This window comes from Salvelinus sp. IW2-2015, linkage group LG31 (genome assembly GCF_002910315.2).
Source record: "Salvelinus sp. IW2-2015 linkage group LG31, ASM291031v2, whole genome shotgun sequence".
Taxonomy (NCBI): Eukaryota; Metazoa; Chordata; class Actinopteri; order Salmoniformes; family Salmonidae; genus Salvelinus; species Salvelinus sp. IW2-2015.
The window spans coordinates 27,245,499-27,251,498 of NC_036870.1; positions in this window are offsets into that span (position 1 = coordinate 27,245,499).

The following is a 6,000-nucleotide window of genomic DNA, read 5'->3' on the forward strand; positions in this document are numbered from 1 at the left end:
TTTTCAAATCCAATGTATTTTCCACGTCGATTCCACATCAGAATACGTTGACAAATTCTGTTGAAACAAACATTGCATGGATCCTCTTTCTCTCTCTCTCTCCTTCTCTCTCTCGCTCTCTCTCTCTCTCTCTCTCTCCTGCTCTCTCTCTCTCTTCTCCTCTCTCTCTCTCTCCTCTCTCTCTCTTCTCTCTCTCTCGCCTCTCTCTCTCATTTGTCCTGTTCACCTCCGCCTAATCAAACAAACTATGGCCACATTGATGTTTTCCGACTTTCATTTCCTCATTACCTCATTCTAATTTAGCCTGGGCTTGGCACATTTTGTCTGAAAGAAAGTGATGGGCATTGAATTTCCCCTCGGCTTCTTCTCGCTCTGCCTTTCTCCTTGGACCTTCCTGTTCGTCCTTCGGCTCGCTATCCTCAGTGAGCTCATATCCTGCAGCCTCACAAAGATCTAGGTTGGACCAATTTCCACACGGGGGAGCTGGGAGATGCTTTCGGTGATTGCTGTACTTCACTATAAAAGCAGAGAGAGAAAGAGAGACAGAGTGGCAAGATCAAATCTAATTTGATTTATCACATGCTTCGTAAAACAACAGGTGTAGACTAACAGTGAAATGTTCTTACTTACGAAAGAACAGAGATACATTATTTCCCCTGCTATAAGTGGGTGGGTTATACTGGGGAAGTTTGGAATATAGGAGTCTTTTTTTTCTGAAGGAAAGAGCAGAAGCTGTTGCAGAAAAACGCGTTGGTTTTTGTTTAACATTTGGCTTGTTTTGAATGAACATGAAGGAATGCCTTTGACGGCCTACATTTAGAGACCTTTAGTGTAATAGAGGCTGAATGGATTTCACACTGACGTGAACTTTCATTACGCACTACAGGTGTGTCTCTCTCTGTTCGTCTCGGTGTCTCTCTCTTCTCTCTCTCTCTCTCTCTCTCTGCTCTTTCTCTCTCTCTCTCTCTCTCCTCTTCTCTTCTCTCTCTCTTCTCTCTCTCTCTCTCTCTCTCTTCTCTCTTCTCTCTCTCTCTCTCTCTCTCTCTCTCTCTCTCTCTCTCTCTCTCTCCTCTCTCTCTCTCTCCTCTCTCTCTCTCTCTCCTCTCGCCTCTCTCTCGTCTCTCTCTCTCTCTCCTCTCTCTCTCTCTCTCTCCTCTCTCCTCTCTCTCTCTGCTCTCTCTTTCGCTCTCTCTCTCTCTCTATACAATTTTCAATTCTATTTCAATTTCAATGTAAGGCTTTATTGACCATGGGAAACATATGTAAACAACATTTCCAAAAGCAAGTGAAGTAGATAATAAATAAAAGTGAAATAAACAATAAAAATGAACAGTAAACATTACACTCACAAAGGTTCCAAAAGAATAGACATTTCAAATGTCATATTATGTTGCCTCTCTCTCTCTCTCTCTCTCCTCTCTCTCTCTCACTCTCTATCTCTCATTCTTTCTCTCTCTCTCTTCGCTCTCTCTCTCTCTCTCTCTTTCTCTCTCTGTCTCTTTCTTTCTCCCCGCTCTCTCTCTCTCCCGCTCTCTTCCTCGCATAAATGCACGGATAATGATTTGTATTCCCAATGATTCGCTCCAATCGGGACATCTCAGCGTGAGACTCTGCATTTTTTTTCTTCTCCTTCTTCTGAGTAAAAAACGAGCACCAGGGATCATTAGCCATGGTCGAGCAATGTGGCCACGGGAGCTTTTCTCTGTCTGTCTGGTGTGAATGTGGTTGGGCTAAGCTATTTTCATTGCAAGGTGATGAATGTGGTGTCTGTGCCACACAGAACAGTGTTTCTCCTTTTTGCTCTCTTTCCTCGCTCTCTCTCCTTTTTCCCCTCCCTTTCCGTACCTTCTCTCCCTATTCCGCCCTTCTGCTTCTTCTCTCTCTCTCTTTTCTCTCTCTCTCTCTCTCTCTCACTCTCTCTCTATCCTATTCTCCTTTCCACCCATTAATTCTCTCTTTCTCTCACACACACCAATCCATTTTTATCTCTCCTCTCTCTTCTCCCTCCGTTGTTCTCTCTCTATCTTCTCTCCCTCCCTCCGTTGTTCTCTCTCTTTATCTTCTCTCCCTCCCTCCGTTGTGTCTCTCTCTTTATCTTCTCTTCCCTCCCTCGTTGTTCTTCTCTTTATCTCCTCCCTCCCTCCGTTGTTCTCTCTCTTTGATCTTCTCTCCCTCCCTCCGTTGTTCTCTCTCTTTATCTTCTCTCCCTCCCTCCGTTGTTCTCCTCTCTTTTATCTTCTCTCCCTGCCTCATTGTTCTCTCTCTTTATCTTCTCTCTCCCTCCCTCCGGTGTTCTCTCTCTTTATTCTCTCTCCCTCCCTCCGTTGTTCTCTTCTTCTTATCTTCTCTCCCTCCCTCTGTTGTTCTCTCTCTTTATCTTCTCTCCCTCCCTCCGTTTGTTCTCTCTCTTTATCTTCTCTCCTCCCTCCGTTGTTCTCTCGCTTTATCTTCTCTCCCTCCCTCCGTTGGTCTCTCTCTTTATCTCTCTCTCCCCCCTCCGCTGTTTCTCTCTCTTTATCTTCTCTCTCCCTCCCTCCATTGTTCTCTCTCTTTATCTTCTCTCTCCCTCCCTCCCGTTGTTCTCTCTCTTTATCTTCTCTCCCTCCCTCCACTGTTCTCTCTCTTTATCTTCTCTCCTCCCTCCGTTGTTCTCTCTCTTATTCTTCTCTCTCCCTCCCTCCGCTGTTCTCTCTCTTTATCTTCTCTCTCCCTCCCTCCATGGGTTCTTGCTCTCTTTATCGTCTCTCTCACTCCCTCCGTTGTTCTCTCTCTTTATCGTCTCTCTCACTCCCTCCGTTGTTCTCTCTCTTTATCTTCTCTCTCCCTCCCTCCGTTGTTCTCTCTCTTTATCTTCTCTCTCACTCCCTCCGTTGTTCTCTCTCTCTCTCTTCTCTCTCCAGTGCAGCAGCAGCTGTTGAAGTGGTGTATCTGAAGGCTGAAGTTGACCTGTGGCTGGGCCAGGGGCTGCAACACAGGACATGGGAGCTACCTGTCCTTCCTGCTCGTGTCTTGTGTTGCAGCCAGTGGAACAGTCGCACCGCTTAACACCGTAAAGAGACACCGAAACAGACGCCAAAGAGACGCCGTGTCCAGTCTGCCATGGACTCCTCCGGTTCTTTCTCCACTCTTCTCTACGCTGTCAACAATCACCAGCAGGGTCCTTTCTCTTGTTTTGTATGTTCAATAGCATAAGTTTTTAGATTAGCCATGTGAAAATGATAGCCAAGATGCTGAATAATATGAGGCATTGACATTTAAAGTAAAAGCCCCTTTGATGTTTGTTTTTTGTGAGGGAGCTGTTTCAACAGGAGCAGTGATGAGTTGGGGGGCACTTGCAGAATCAGCGCTTCTCTCTCTCTCTTTCTGCCAGCAATAAGGCAAACACGATTGTGAGGCAATAGAATTAGGCTAGACAAGGTCAACAATGATGCACCTCTGGGGTGAGGTGTGGCATGGCGAGGAGGCAAKGCACTAGAGGCACGAGCTGCCTGGCTGTCTGGGCTGATATTAATGACCCTTTATATCTCCCAAGGTCACAGATGAAGAGGCAGGAGATTGCCTTTTCTCCCAGCAAACGGGTGAGGAGAGAGAGAGGAGAGGGGTCACCTGCTGCTAKGTGTAAATATCAATCTAGGCCCTTAACTTGTGTTGTGTCAAAGCAGGGGTTACATTGGCCAACAATGCTGTTGCATCCCAAATGACAACCCTATTCCCTATATAGTGCACTACTTTTGACCAGACCCCTATGGGCCCTGGTCAAATGTAGTGCACTGTGGGCCTCCTGAGTGGTGCAGCGGTCTAATCTCCTGAGCCGTCACTACAGACCCAGGTTTGATCCGAGGCTGTGTCGCAGACCGGGAGACACATGAAGGGGCGCACAAWTGGCCCAGCGTCGTCCGGGTTAGGGGGGGTTTGGCCGGCCRGGATGTCSTKGTCCCATCGCACTCTAGCGACTCCTGAGGCGGGCCGGGCAAGATAGTAGCGGTGCCTCCCTCCACAGCTGCATTGTTACAGCCCGTGACTATTACGTACTGGACTCTGGCAGCCATGWGTTTTCTCAACGCCAGTGATGCTAGGAGAGTATTATGACCTTTCAGAAACACTCCACGGCAGGATATGAGTTCCTTCAAAACATTCAGTATTCATAGGGCTTCGTGTTCATACAAATACTCATTCCTGTCTGGAAGAAAGAGGTTGTGATTGCATCCCAAGGTACCTATGCTCACTGGTATCTGCCCCCCCCCCACTAGGTTTTGAGAATGAATAAAAATTGGCCCATTCACCATCCCCATGTGAATCTATGCTATGATTTATTGAGGTCATTTCAGTTATTTCCCCTTGCCAATGTGTACATTGTAGCAAATAGACTTGAATAACCTTGAGCAGTTCCACTTTAAGAAAAGTAATCAAGGATAGCTGCTATGACAGATCTGTCAGATTGCTCATCTCCTGACAGACAGTGCTGCCTATCCTGCATGTTTAGGTGTTTAGGAGGACACTTGCCTCCATCTGCAATGTGCACTTACATATTGGAGTGAGCTGCACTACATAAAGCCATTCAGATCTGTGTTCATTTCAGGTCTTTAAAGGGGCAATCTGCGATTGGTAGGTCACTTTTTGGATATTTAAATGGATGATATATACCCATTGATTCTTGAACTGCACATTGTCCCATTAAATGCCTCAGACAAAATGGTAATGTTGGATAAAATTCATTAGCCAGGGCATGTATTTTTCTCAGCTCAAGACAGAATGTCCCTAGATTGGCCAGACAATAGTTTCCCAGATGAAACATTGCCAAGCAGTTCCATGAACTACCTATCGTATTATTCGTTTTACTATACAAACACCCAGTCTCATAGAATTACACTCAAACATGCCAAATTCATATTTAATAGAGACACCAATCTGTTTGAAGCTTAATTACGAGTTGGTTTATAATCAATCCGCCCGTCTGCAGCGCACTTTGTATTAATTTACACACACAAGGTCAGAAGAGAGGGAGAGAGAGCGAGAGAGAAGGAGGGAGGTAGGGAGGGAGGTAGGGAGAGAGAGAGAGGGGCATACGAAGAGAGAAAGAAAAAAAGAAAAAGGGGGAAGAAGAGAGAGAGAAAAAGAGAGAGATGGAGAGATAGAAAGCAACGGAGAGAGAGTTTCTCTTCCCATAGTAGCTTAGTTCATTATACCCTCGGCTGTGTTCACTTTACAGAGCAAGGAGGACCCTGTAGGACCAGAGAGTGGCACCATCCAAGGAGTCTCAGGCTTTAAATTCAGGCTCCATACACCTCAGCTCTCTCCGGAGAGGAACAATGGCTCTTTATGAGAAACTCTGAGAGATGAGAGAGAGGAGGCAGAGAGAGAAAGAGGAGACAGAGAGAGATGATTCATTAAAATGGAGCCCAAGCCGGCATGCGCTCCAGCGACAGCTGTGACTTGTCACAGTGTTTAAGACCAACCGTGTGGGTTGGACAGATTATTCAGAAAGGGGGAAAAATGCCTACAAATATTAAGTGAAAAAGTATTGAATAAAATGTATGAGGGACCTGCTAGGATGTGACTGCCCTTGAAGAAAGACTCCAAGAGTACGTCCCAAATGGCACCCTATTCCCTATATAGTGTATTACTTGCACTGTATAGAAAATAATGCACTGTATAGAAAATAATGCACTGTATAGAAAATAATGCACTGTATAGAAAATAATGCACTATATAGAAAATAATGTCCTATATAGAAAATAATGCACTGTATAGAAAATAATGTCCTATATAGAAAATAATGCACTGTATAGAAAATAATGTCCTATATAGAAAATAATGCACTGTATAGAAAATAATGCACTGTATAGAAAATAATGCACTGTATAGAAAATAATGTCCTATATAGAAAATAATGCACTGTATAGAAAATAATGCACTGTATAGAAAATAATGTCCTATATAGAAAATAATGTCCTATATAGAAAATAATGTCCTATATAGAAAATAATGCACTATATAGAA